Raw genomic sequence first — 15,251 nt, forward strand, 5'->3', positions numbered from 1 at the left:
TGTGTGTGTGTGTGTGTGTGTGTGTGTGTGCGTGTGTGTGTGTGTGTGTGCATGATAACACTCCTCAGGTAATCGGTGTTCTCTGTGGATGGTAGAGGGATACACTGGAAACTCTGAAACCCCATTAGGCTGGAATTTCCCTTTGATGGCCAAACGCTGCCTACCTAGCGCTTGACTGGTTGCTTGGCTGCTCCAGCAAGTGTTAGTTTTCATGCAGGCTCTCAAGATGACAAAGTTACGCACTCCAGATCCCCTGGAATAGGATTGTGTGGTTTACAAATTCAAATTCTTTCCTGTATGGATTGTTGAGAGTTGCTGAAGCGTGGTGCACTTTAGCCTGGTGAGCATTTTGAAACATTAACAGTTTGGTACAGTGAGGGATCAGCTGCACGGCTCACCAGAGGAGATGCCTGTGGTTACTAGCTCACATCAAAATTCTTCTTAATGGACTTCACTGCATGCAACCAACAGTAGTCAGTGGTTATCAAAACCTACATTTAACGCCACTTACCACAGGGTGCAAAGAGAGTCTAAAGGATGCAGAGGGTTAGAGGCACCTGACTAATGAGAATTATTGCTGTAAAAGTTTATGTGTGTATTTTGGTCCAACCTTTAACTGCTAATCTCTTCTTTTGAGGAATGGCAGCAGAGAAAACCCCTTTACTCTCGCTCACTCCTCACAATACTTTTAAGTTGATACACCTAGTGGGCCTCTGTACAAACAAAGAGGCACTGTATATCAGTCACTGAAAGTCTAACTGGATGGTCAGAAGCAGGTTGAAGGACACTGCCCTTGCGATGTTGTCGAGGTCTAGTCAAGGTGGGGGGAAGGTTTATCTTGTGCAGTTAGGTGCTTAGAGAAAGCGGGAACAAGAAGCTCGGGGGAAAGGTGGGGGTCTTTTGGAAAATCAATGAATGCGTGGAACATAGTGGTGGTCCACCTGAAAGGGAACACGTCATCAATTAAACAAACTTGGCGAACAGGGCCAATTCATCAGAGTGTGGCGTGGATCAGCTATTGGGTTCAGCTTCGACGTGACAAATGCCGGACCTCCTCTGTGTGCCCAAGGTTGCCGATCGATAGAGATCATCATTGTGATGTGGCCTTTTATCTCACAACCCGCTCCCTCAAGCCTTATATTATTCCCAACACAGAGATCTCAAAGGAGGAGGAGGGGTGAGAAAGGCATGAGCCTGATTGTATCTTTTATTCTCAGAACGTATGGGAATTATTTGTTTTCATGGCTTTTGATGAGCAGCCTTGTCCTCAAGCCGGAAAGTTTTGAGGGTTCTTATTGGGTTTCCTACCTGCTGTTGCACTTTGTCTCATCTTGAGATTATTCCTCGGCAGATGAAAATCACTCTGGTTAACATGTTGTTGTTTGCTGAGGGATTGGATCCTCTCAACACAAGCCTGCTCGCCCTCAGCGGCACTTATTCAAATGTGTCAAATCCGGCTGAGAGGAAAGTCTCCTGGGTTGCTATTGATCTGTGCCATTATGGAATTCCATGCCAATAAACTGTCATGACTTACTGTAACAGTCCAATGATTAGGCTCTACTTCAGTCACATGACCACTGAGAACTTCCTCATTATCAGAGGCCATTATGAGAAAATGGAGTTTTGCAATTGAGTTATGCAATGATAAATATTGACTTATTTCAGCTTTAATCGGTTGGTTTAACTGTGTTATTGGTGTATGGGCCTATAGAGTTGCCAGTAATTGCAGTGTTGTTATCTGGATCATGATCCACTCGTTAGACTTGTTTTCAACCCTCCTTGTTATGTAAAGCCATATCAGACACACACTTTGATGTAAAAAAGACAACTGACAGCCCCTCTTGCAGAAGAAGTTGTCGTGTTTAGGCTGGATCAGTTTCAAAAGTTGAGAAAGGTTCAGCATTTTGGAAAAGCACCAACTTACATAAACTGCTTTTTTATGCCGATTTGCTCAGTCCGCCCAGTGACACTGACAATTTAGTGTTTGTGAAGAAACAGATCTCTGTGAGCAGGAACAAAGGGCTTTTATCTTTTTATCTTCCAATACATACAATTCTCTGCTGCAACGCATGTATTGTGTTGTGTTTCGGGGTTAGGGGTAGGTTAGGGTTTGGGTTTGAATGACAGCAGAGGGTTCATGAACAGAAGAACTGGTAAATATGTTAAACATGATAACTGCTCCATTTGATGTGAATGTGCCAGTTGCAAATAGACTTTACAAACTAGCACATCAGACAGGCTTTGACTCTAACATGGTTGCAGTTTTAGTCTATTGGTTCATTTTATACACTTGACAGTCTTTGTCAAATCTGTTCAGTTCCTTGCAAGTGGTGAAACTGTACACCTGGGCTGTAGTGTAAAATATGCATGCGGACACTATCAGTTACATGCTTCTAGCCTACTCCAGCTGGGAGAAATTGAGGATATTACAACTCAGTCTGTGTTTCACCAGCCAGCCCCAGTTTCCCAACACTGATTTGAACCAGTCTCTACTATCTGCTGCTTGTTAGATGAGATTTCAGCCCCGCTAGTAGCTGCAGGAATGAATAAAGGCAAGGCTTGCAAAACTACTCCAGCAGTAGCTTGTGACAAATATGGCAAGGTGGGCTCTTGATCTGTTCCTACTGGAATGAAATACGAAGATTTGGAGCTTAACACACAGCTGTTATTATTTTAACAACTCAATTTAATGCTAATGTGACATTCAGGTTCATTGTTCAGGTTCTTTGAGAACCAATAACCACATGCTGATTTTACATTTTTGCACTGTTTTGATACATACCACTGTATGATCGACAATTTTCTGATGTAATCCGGGTTGAAAGGCAATACATACTATTTTTGTTGTAGGCTAACACTGTTGGATAGGTAAATACAGTGTGTTATATGCACCCTTACATGGGTGAAAAAAAATATACTGGCTCTTGTTGTGGCCTCTAAAAACAACAGAATGAATGGTGAAGAGCATTGAAATAGTGCTGGGCCTTGATGTACATCACAGAGTACATAAAAATATAAGAAACCCAGCTTCAGCAGATCCTGCAACACCCTCTTGACTCGTACTGTTTTTGATGCAGCCAGATTGAGAACAGTACTTGCTGATGTATGGAATTTGAAGAGTTCAGAGTTGTCACTGTCAGTGATTGACATGATGAGAGGATCAATGTAAAAGCCTTCCTGCCAAGCAATAATCCATCCAAACTGATCACGCTTAAAATTGCCTGGGGGTATTGATTACATGTGCAGGCCCAGAAAACACCGTAAGCACAGTGCAATAACAATCAAGTTGGATAAGGAGGCTGATGTTTGTTTGTTTTTGTTTTTCTCCCTTCCTCATTTGGCTTATTCTCTTCATTTGGAATACACTGCACACTGAGAGCTTTTCATTCAAACAGATAGGGTCAGGTCTTTACTTTGTTCAGTCTGAGAGGAACTGTCAAAAAAATCTGTATGTCCATGCTAATACCGTAGCATGCAGCATGCTGAAAGAAACTAGCAGTATCAGCTCTAGGAATACAAACCAGTGATGTAGAATTGAATTTGCAATCACTTTCACATTTTCATTGGAAAAGAAAAGAAAAGAGATGAACAGAGAATTTTATTTAAAATTCTAGTCCAGGTCAAAAATTTCCAAACTATGAAAAATATTTCATGCTACTTTGCAATGAAACATGTAAAAATTAGACTTAAGATTTCTATTTTTTTTTTCATTTGATGTACATTAGATTCTATAATGTTTATTAGTTAAACAGATAAAGAATGTATGTCAAATACAGAGAAAAATAAATGTTATTTGTTGCCTAAAGTGGTATCTAAAGAGTTAGAAAGAAATAAAAGTTTAGAAGTTCCCTCTGTGGAACTAAAAAGTATGTTTAAAAAGGGCCACAAGTTTTCATTTTATTACTCTTTTATATAATTGCTCAGTAAACTGAATGCTAAAGATTTAGCATGAACATAGAAAGAGATATTGAGAAGATTTCTGGTATCAGTGCTCTGACTTGGTACTGGAAGAGAGCATCGGTGAGCCAAAAGTTAAATAGTTAATGTAGTCCTTTAAAATTCTTTAATTTTAAAGTATAATAAATATATAATAAATATAAATTTTAAAGAAATAACGTCTTTCCTAACTTCATGAAAAATCTACATGCGACAAGTGGAGCACCTGGAAATGATTATAGCTTTTAAACACCACATAAATACAGAAGTGATGATTATTGTCACCGTAGTCTTGGTAAGTACATAAAAAAATATGGTGTAGCAGCAGGTTGCCACCTTAGAAGTCTGCAATACAGTATGTAGGACAAAGCTGTCCATGATCACAGTAGACCAATGCATTACACCTTATCATTTCCTCTGGAGCTGAAACTCAAACTGAGACTCATCAATAATGTACCTATGATCTCCCATTCAGAAGATCTCAATGGCAGATCAAGCTACTGTAGTATCTCCTCTCATCTGTCCACCTCCTCTTCTTCCACATACTTTCTTTCAACCATCGCCCATATATGTAAATTCACTTTACTGACCCCAGTCTCCACACTAATGACTTCAAATGTCCAGGGCTCTCATCTGGGAGTTAAGTTTTCCTCATAGATTTTGCCATTAGTCCATTGCCTAAGATTCATTCTGTCTTTTTTATTAAAACCCACACAAATGGATGTCCCCTTAATGACTTTTTTTCCTTCTGTTGGCTGCAGCAATAAAATGTCAGCTGTTGTCTGTGGACAAAATGATATTCTTGACTATATTGGGTGAGAGATGCTTCTCCATTCAGCTCTCCTACTCTCTAACTGAATTATTAAATACACAGAATCTGGTTAAGCAGTGTACATTTTCCTAAAGGTCAGAAAGTTCATTAACTATGGACCACCATTGATTGTATGCTTGTGTATTTCTCAGCTTGGTGTAGGTTTTCGACCTGGTTGTTGAGTATGTACAACTGCTGCAACAAGACTGCCATTCCATACAGCTATGAAGGTTATATGTATTCTACTCCTGTCACGTGATGTAAATGTGGCTAAAATGCACTTTAAATACACTTTTTATCATTAAAATCTTTTTTTTTTTTATCACTTATTCTTACTTCACAAAAGAATTAAAAGGTTGGCATTTTTCCCCCCAGAGTCAATGTGAGCCAGGTTCACTGGCTAAAGAACCTCTCAGTGTAAGGCCACAAGCTTTTTTTCCCCCCTAGCTGTATCTTTAAACAGAAAAATCTATAATGACTATGACAGCCGCAGTATCTGTTTCACAACAGTCCGCTCATGTCAATCAGCGTGATGCCGATAAAGATCTGTATTTTGATTGAATGTGTGCAAAACTACTCATACTTTACACAAGCGACTTTGATGTTAACCCATTTGAAATCATATCAGATGCTGCACGACGAAAGAACACCCCAATCAACAGAGATGATTTCATAAAGAGGGCTCTTGGGTTTCAGCGTCATAAATAACTCATGGTAATCCCATATTTCTCTGACTTTTCCCATTTTAGCTCGGGATGGAAAGAGGGCAGTTGTGACAAACATTGTTAGCGCCGCTGCCAAGCCATTCTGACCTGGCTTTATGTGTCTTGGCTTGCGCTGGTTTCTCTGCGCACAGACCTATGAGGTGATGTCCCAAGCTATCCGCATCCTTACCTTTATTAACCCATTACATACTCTGCATTTAGAAGGAAAAAATCTTAGCTTTAAGGAGGATTTTAAATACAATAATTAGAATGTGTTTTCCCTTCTGAAGTAAGTGAGGTAAAGCTAAGAGTTTATCCAGAAGAGAAAGCATGAATTTTGTACAATGTCCTTGCTCTTTCATGCTGTAAGTAATGTTGCTGTTTTTGGCTGCCTATTTTACAAAGATAATAATGCTAATAACGTGTGAGGGCGTGTGCATGTGAGTGTACACGTGCTGCTCTGTAAGGATTTTTGAAATGGCTTGATTCATAAGTCATGGGTACCCCTGCTGAGACCTCTTCCTACATGTGCAATTTTCCGAAGCCAGCCACTCGCCAAGCAATAATTATGCTGAAGTTTTCAATTACACTCCTTCCATTTCATTAACAAAAAATGTTTGGCTATTGTATAATTAGATATATGAGCTTACCACCTACATTTAACATAGCCACTACACAGCAGCTTGATGGAAAACAGAGAAGGATTTTAGCATGTGTGCATTTACGGCGGTTTAGTAGACTACTATAAAGTAAAATCAGCCAGAGACATTATGCAGCAGGCTTCCCCCTCCTTTTTTTCCATCACTTTCTAAGGTCCTCTAATCTACAAGACCTATACAGACCTATAATTGAGTATCATGAGATGTTTGATGAAGTACGGGAGGTTCTGTTAACATGCAAAGTACACATGTACACTTGCTACATATAATCAGTAGCTGATGCCCACAAATTTATACAAGATCAGACATCTGAACTATGTGTGTAGGTGATAGATTATTAGTTACCTTAGCCACTGGCAGTAAATTAAACCAGGAAAAAAAATCTAATATCAACTTAAATGATGTGAGGTAAACCATTAAACAATGCTATGGAATGTTTTACACACAGAAACTTAAACTCTGTCTCCCCTCTCTCCCTGATGCAAAGTATGACCCGCTGATGATATTATATAAAAAATTAAACTGTCCATCATCGTGGCTATCTTGCCATCTTAAGTGGCTGTACCCTGTTACCACACAGGCTTGAGTTTCAGGGCAATGCAATCCAATACAAGCCACAGAAACTCTCCTCAGTCCTGTCATTTTGTCTGTTCCCTTTCACATCCCTCGCAACAGGTTTCCACTGGAGGCCAAGGTTGTTCTCAATAAAGAGGTATGTGTTGCTGCTCTACCAACATTAGCAGAAAACCGAAGAGCTTATTGTGACTGAAAGTCATTTAAATCTTTGTCTTGATGTCTGGAGCAGGTATGTTAAAGGCTCCACCAGTGCACAATAGGCAAACTCAAACTGAATTTGGAGCTTTCTAAATTGTTTATTCTGACTAAGTTGTTGTCCACTTGAGATGTGGCTGACCTAGTTGCTTGACACCAGTGCATTGCTGATGGACAGCAACGCCTCTAGGTGTGTCTGTGATGTCAAAAAGCTGACTGAGACAATGCCGGAGACCAAAATAAATAAATAAATAAATAAAAAATAGAAAGGAATGGAGGAGGGAAGAGCGATCTGATGACGCAGAGATAAAGTCAGCAGGGGACAGAGTTTTAATGAGGCTGGCCTCTCATTGGTGAGATGGCTAGATGTTCTGTTCAGCTGGGCTGTAAAGTGATCCCAGCCTGATATTCCCCGGCCCCGTGACAGAATTATTAAAAGCTCATCCTCTTAATGCAGCATCCACAGTGTCACCTTTCACAGGTCCTCAGAGACTCTTGCCCAATAGGACTGCCTTTTTTTTTCCACAGGTAAATTGGCATAGAGTAGACAAGCACCCAATCCAACATTACTGTGTGCAAGTGGTGACGGTAAATTGAACCCTCTCACCACAACTTGGAGCATGACTTGCTTTCAGCCACACTTAATGCTCTTTTCTATCTGTCAAAGTTAGACCTAAGTATTATGTATATGAGCCCTAATTCCCTGTCATTAGTGATACTAATTGCATTATGGTGGTCATCAGTTGCAAAAATGATCTCAAAGTGGTGTCCATTTTTAAGGCAATTTTGATACTAAATGGATTTTGCCTCTTTGTGCATAGGAGCAAGTCCCCTCAAGCCTGTACTAATTACATCCATAATCAAATGCATTCTGTGTCTCCTTGTTAATGACATTGATCTTTTGGAATATCCAAGCCTATATTCTGTGAGATTATTGGATAAAGTGCAGGGTGAAGTCTGCGTGACCCCAGGAGGAAGACGTCGTTGCAGACATAAGTGGGTATTAAATGGATATAATTGACAGTGACCCTTCCTGGCACTCTGCACTGCTGAGGCCTCTGGTCCATGGATCATACAGCAGAGGGGATGAATTAGCATGGGTTAGGAATGGGAAAATTAAAATTAAGAAAAGGGAGATGGGCTGAGGGATGGATCAGCGTTGAGCCTGTGGGCTTATCAGCTGATAGGGGCCACAGAAGTAGTGGTCAGTCTTCAATAATAGAGCAAAATCCATCATTTAGAAACTTCTGCTTTTAATTTCACACCAAACTTTACCAAAAGCTTGCTCAGGTACTCCATGAATGGTTGAATTAATGTTCTTTCTCTTCATGTATGTTTGTGCATTAGCAACCACATATGCATCCTGGGTGGGCATCGACTATGTTTACTTATTGATCATTCAAAGGTCATGACCTTATAGGTCTAATCCATTGTGATGATGTAGACAGATGATTTGGAGTGAGACAAATCCAACCTCGTAACATACAATCTAAATTTTCCACCTCACAATATAAAGGCTAATCGAGTCTTGTGCTATGTTTGCAAATGCATCTAATTGTGGAGCTGAGTATTTCAATTTCTATGACACACTGACCTCTCTTTACAAGTCGGTTTGGCAGTCGCTCCACCCCTGCACAGGTGGGTCCCATTGTGGCGTATGTGTACTGTTTGGTTTTCTGCTGTACTGTTGGCATGATGAGGGTAATTGGAGTGTTGGTCTGGTGAATCAGTGCCAGCCTGGGTGGGCAGATTGCATATGATGATCATGTTCTGACCAGATGGCTAGCTGGCACAAGAGTCTGGATTGGCTGGGTGTGTATATGTACGTTCGTTTGTGTGCGTGTTTGTCTGTCTGTGTGTGTGTTCTGGGGGAGGTTAAGTGGCTAGGAATCACAATTTATTGTGACTGCTCATTTGGATTCGTATGTTGAAACTCTACACATATGCACTCAGAGACAATGGGCTTCATGCAAGAACAACTTGTACAAACAGATTGGTTCTTAAGTGGCATATACAAGTGATTTAAGAGAATATGTCACATTTATCAGTTTCCTCCACCTTAAAATTTTCTCTCCAAATTCTTTAGAGTGGAACTGAAAATCTCAATGAATTTGGAGTTTGAATGTGATACTGAAAACAATTACAATAAGGATGAAAACCTGCTAAATTAAATTATTTAACTTTAAAATAATATTAATTCATTTTATATTTTTTGCAGCACTTGTAGTCATCATGGTGTGCTCATTTAACCAAGAGGTTCCACAACATCACCTAATGTAGAATATTTAAGAATATTGATCATAAGTAAGTGACCTTCAGCAATTTATGACATGTTTGTGCAGTTAAAAGAGGTCAAAGACGTTAGAAAAAAAGGTTTTGGATAAGGCCTACTGAGGTAAAATCTTAAAACACACAGGGACACACTGCAAATGTATGAAAGTGCAATTTTTTTTTTCCTTTGACAAGTGGGTATAATTTAGATTCCTGTCCTCTGCATCAAAAAAGTGGACCACTAGCAGACAACAGTGCAGTGGCCAGTCTCATGTTCTTCCAAGCCACTTGGAAATGTATTACTTTCGAAAATGACAAATGGCTCCAGCAAAGTTTTGCACATGCGGCCGGATAAAGTTTATCTTTAGGGCATGTGCAGCTGCCAACAGTACTTCCAGAAAACTTTAATCTTTCCTTTCAGGGGCTCACTTCCTATTTCTGCGCAGGGGACTTGATGGGAGGCAGACCGGGGGTGTTTTGACACCCGTCTGAAGGAACGATCGCAGTGAGTGGGCCTGCTGCTGCTGCTGCTGTAGCAGTGTAGCCTGTCTACTGTGGTTCCCGCTGGCTGTTTCTCTGTAACTTAGCGCCCTGGCTACTTAATTAGAGCTTTAAGTTGGGGAAAACAAATCCAGTCAGAGGAGAGCACTTCTCCCAGTCAGCCAGCCAGCCATGTGGCTAACCAACCAGAGGAAGGTGCTTTTATTGAGAATAATCCATCAGTGTGATCTGATGAGGTGTTGATAAATGATTAACCTACAGGGTTCATGATAAGCCGCTTATTAAATGTTACAGATATGGGATCCACGTGCAGGCAGATATTACATGGGGTTGAGTCATTTGCCCTTACACGTCAGCGGGGGCAAACATCATTACAGTGATGCTGTACTGCTGCACACCAAACAAATAAATTAAAAAAGCATGGGGCAAAGCAAACTGGCAACAGTAAACACTATTGATGTGGCCGGCAGATTTCATTACAACACTCTGCTGTTTCAACTAATGACTAACTTCTTCAGCAAAATCTAACATTGTGAGAGCTGCAGCAGAGAGAGAGAGAGAGAGAGAGAGAGAGAGAGAGAGAGAGAGAGAGAGAGGCAAGGAGGGAGGGAGCATTACTGGCGTTGCTGTCAGTAGGGGGTTCAGGCCAAGTGGGAAAACGTCAGCACTGTCAATGGGAAGGAGGGCTTGATGTTGCAATGATAGGCCTCTGTAATGGGCACTTTGAAAGAACAATCAGTGCCTTCTGTGAATCATATAGCCCGGCATGTAATTCATGTTTGCATCTGTGAATTTGTGCCAGCCCATGAGAACAAAAACTATTTGTAGTCTGTACTAACTAAGCTAAAGGTTATGTGTGTCCTTTTATGAGTCTCAGCACCGTGGCTCATAGTCTGACTCATAGTAGATCTTGACATTTTTTGGTGCTGTTGTTTCCTTTTGCTGGCTTCTTTATAGAGTCTCTATTTTTGTGCAAAGAATTTCCTGTTACATGACTTTGTTGTTTTACTGTCAGAAATTTTGTTGCAGGCCCACACCGGGAAGTATCAGTTTCCAAAGCCGTTTATTTACAGTATCATAACGTTATAATGAGAACATTTTGGTCTTGTTAGGGTGGTTGTTAAAATTAGCCACCACCTATAGTGTATGTCACTGCCAGTGCATCAAAAGCTTACTCATGTAGACCAAAAACCTGTGGACCCTGCGTTTCCTTTTTTTAATTCTTTTTTTGTGTGTTTGTGTATGTGTGTAGGATGCAAACTGAACTACATTACATTTGGTACTTTGTGGTTTAAGTAAAATTAAAAATGTTTTCTTTATGAGATAATTCAGTAGCATGCATGCATGCATGTGACAGAACAATCATACCCTGCCAGGTGATGGGAACTTGTTTTTCCAGGAGGCAGTAGCTCCCCCCTGGGGAAAGATTGTAGACTATCTAGTTAGCTTACACAGAGAAGTTTAAACAGTTATCAAGAATGGATGAACGGATGAAACAGATGCATAAAAGCAATGGTTGAAATATTTCACTAAAACTATTAGGTAAACAGTAAGAAAAGATAGCTAATGGGTAATGGTGAAATAGCTCAACAATGGATAAACAAGTGAAACAGCTTGCTAAATTAGCAAATAATAGCTATAAATATTAAACTGTTGAAATAATTAGTTAAAAGAGTAGAGAAATGGTTGAAATGTCCAGAGTCTGTTACTATAAGTGGTAGTTTTAGTACAATCTAATACAATCTTGACCAAACTGTTGAACTGTGTAAAAACATTATTGCTTTACATAAATAATACATGCAAATAACATTCAACTTAAATTTCGCAAGAACATAGTAGAAACATGATGGGTTGTGTTAGTGAAGAGGTAGCTGTGTTCATCTGGAAGTGCTGTGGAGCATTTATAAAACTGACTGACTAAAAACAGTTAATGATACAATTTATCTGACAACAACAAAACAAAAGATGGGGAATAGGAATTAATAAATGGATTTTTTTTTTCCTTTCTGTCTTCAGTGTGTTTGACCACAAAAAAAAGATAAATCTCTATTGCTTAAACCCTGTGCTCCTTCTACAGATTAAAAATTCATAAGATAGATTGAATTGGTGTGGAAATCCCAAAATATATGCAATTTGATCAAGCAGGAATTAAAAGTGTCATTGTACTTGTCAATAAGGGTTGGTGGCGACGTGGCAGTATCACATTGACTCCTGCGTATTAATACTCAGTGTCCTATTGGGCTATCAGCTGATTGTTTGGAATGTAAATGATGCTGCTGATGGCTCCGGTGACTGATGGCTTAAATTCCAATTAATCAATTGCTTCATCAGTTTCCCTAATTCAGATCAAATATCTCCTGAGTGCACACTCTTCTTTCAGTGGTATTAGAAGAAATAAATGCTCTGGAAGTAATTTTCATCAATCTCGTGTACATGCCAATATCCCTCACAAGCCCAGTCCACGTTGAGGACTTAATGTCTTAAGTGTGTGTATGTGGGTGTGTGTGTGTAAGAAAGGGATTTGCATATTAGGAAGGAATGTTAGGCAGAAAATAGGTCTATATATGTGTGCTTGTGTCATTACTTTTTAAAATTAATTTTACTTTATACTTATTTTCTAACAAAATAAAGTTTATGAATCTACAAAACAGGACTGACCTTAAAAAAATGTATTATTCAAATCCTGCGTCGCACATTCACTGTCTGTAACTTCCCTTTTGCTGCATAAAGATCACGATAAAATGCTCTTTGATGTATTCAGTCTTTGTCAGCAAGCATACAAGCACACTATACGCACCTATACAGCCTGATATTCCACTGCTCCATACATAAGGCAGTTATGACAGGTCATAAGATCCCACCTGTAAGGAAAGCAACCAACCGCACTAAATGAACCTGACGTGAGCTGGCCTTTTGTACCACAGGCCTACACATATCGCTGCATCTCAAAACCCAAGCTGCCACAGAAGGCCTCACTGTACGATAAGCCTTGTCAATTATACAAAATAAAATCAACTATTCATAAGTAGGCTGTAATAGGATATTGGCTGACAGATTTAATAATTCAGTTTTGCTGAGGCTTAACTGGTATTAGTTTGTAGCTAATGGTTGCCTTTGTAAAAAATTCATTGAAGACAATGCAGGAGTGAGAAGATACACATAATTATGTCTACTTCATTTACTTTAGCTCCATTCAATCTAAAAGCGACTTCTTGAGTCCTGTTTAAGCATGCAGAAGAAAAGGTACTGTAATTTGATTTATGAATTTGATCCCACCCCCTAATTTAATTCATCAATGTTTCAGAAGGAGCAATTATACATTGTGCTACAACTCTTCATAGATCCATTATCCAGGCTGAATATCTTTGTCAGAGGGTGTGTAATGGTATTGCTAAATATTCCATAATGGCTAGACGGGGCCTTGTCCCTCACACCTATTATTAGTGTGTCCTTCTCCTCAAATTGAACCTCTTTTTTTTGAGTAATGGCTTTTGACAACAGCAGATAACAAGGACATGACTGAAGTTTCAGAGAGTGTGCAGAACTACACTGTGTTCACTATTTGATGACATGTAGTTGTTTTTTTTTTTCTTTTTTTGTTCTGACCTTTTGTTTCATGTTAAGAACAAATATGCTATTTGCAAAAATAAATAAATAAATAAAAAATAAAAGCTTTGTTTGATGTGGTCTCTGCCTGCTGGTGTATGAGCTGTTGTAAGTATGCATAATTTCAGTGATCCATTTCACATAGTGTTTTCATTTGCTCATAGTGGAAAATGGCAACCAAAGTGTTTTTAATCTAATTAAACATAAATTCCTGCACACACGGGACCAGAGTAAAGCTAAAACATTTTTGTGAGAGTGGCTCCATTCATTAATTCAGTCGTTGCCATTTCCATGAGTCGTTTTGTGTGTGCTTGATCTCTCAGCATTGCTTCTCATTCTGAACTGCAGGGAAAAAAGAGCTTAATGGGGAGGAAAAACACTATTTTGTTAGCACTACATGGTGTGAATTATCTGAGCATGAGCGGGTGGCCAGCAAGAAGTAGCTATCAGACCTCTGAGAATAAGCAGTGACGCATGCACCCGACCCTCACCCCTACACCCAACCACCTCCACCACCCCCCGACAAATGCTCAGCGGTCGTGAACTACATTGATCTGGGGTATAATTCTCTATGAAATTGATGGATGAGGGCAGCCATTGACAGAAAGGGTAAAGACCACTTTGAGATGTCCCCTGTGAATAAGTATGATGGAAAATAGATTGTTGAAGAAGATTTATGTTTGTTCTCCACTGCCACAGGAGAAGCCCCCCCGCGCCCCCACCCTCTGTACCAACCCCAGCTCTGACCAATCAAATATGTCACTGTGGTCAGATGAAACTCACTGGCTCTGTTCAGCTGCCAACTGTGTGACAATTAGTTCATTCTCAATATGCTCATAGGGCAATGCAATGTCTTTATTACAGTAATGACAGGTCATGTAGTAGGGAATTACACAGTGGTTAACCCTCATCTCCATAAAGCAATAAACAACCATAAGACACAAGTAATTATATTTTAGGAAAAGCAGAAATGTCTGTACAGTTTGCTTAAAATATCTCCATATATCTTACATCAGTGTAGCGTGCCACTCGGTTAATTGAATAATTCTGACACTATTAGTTTTATTAAGCAAAATTAGAGGGGGCTCAATTTGGTTTTTCACAAAAAAAAAAAAAAAACAATGTTTTCTATGGAATTTCCCCTTAAGGGTAATAATGGCAAACTCCTCATACTCATTTTCTAATGATTTAACATAAAAATATAACAACATATTATAATTGCCATTGTCACATTTAATGCAAAAGAATAACATAACACATTTATGAAATATTCCAACCAGGATTTTTACACATTCGGGAATCTGGTTTTAGGTGCAAAGTAAAGAAAGATCTAAAGTGTAAGTATACTCTATTTTTATTTTGTTTAATCATTATTATTATTATCCCCTCCCTAACCAACAATCACAGACTACGTGGTCACGTCTTTGAAAGTTTAGTTACACTTTAAGTGTCTTGGTGGCAGTGGAGGAGTAGCTCATACAGTGTTTTCAACTGAAAACATGCCTGCAGAACTGTTTACTAATGTTCCTAACTGTAAAGAGATATGTCATAGCACACATGAAAGAAATCTTCTGAAGTCTGTCCTCCCTTCAGCAAAAATAAAAATTATAATACCCTACCCCTTTTCTGGCAACTCTCCTCCCATAGTTTGTACAGTGATGAGTAGAGACAGGTAACATTTCATTCAAACACGATCACTTTTCAGATGGATTTTCCTCTTTTATTCTGCACCATTAAAAAATAATGACTGATCAATGCTCTGTTTCCATTTAAAGATATGTAAATATAAAGTCTGTCTTTTTCATTTATATTTTCATACCTATTTCTACATGGGACAGGGCTTTGCAGTGTGCATGCTGCCAGAAAGGTATTCACCAGCTGAGCTTAGTGAATGTGTGTACAGTATGTCTAGCTCCTGTCCTGGCTCCTCTGTGGCATAGTATTGTTTGGCTGCCAGCAGTGTAATCAGATAATACCACTGAGAGGTCAAAA

This window comes from Toxotes jaculatrix, chromosome 8 (assembly GCF_017976425.1).
Source record: "Toxotes jaculatrix isolate fToxJac2 chromosome 8, fToxJac2.pri, whole genome shotgun sequence".
Classification (NCBI taxonomy): Eukaryota; Metazoa; Chordata; class Actinopteri; family Toxotidae; genus Toxotes; species Toxotes jaculatrix.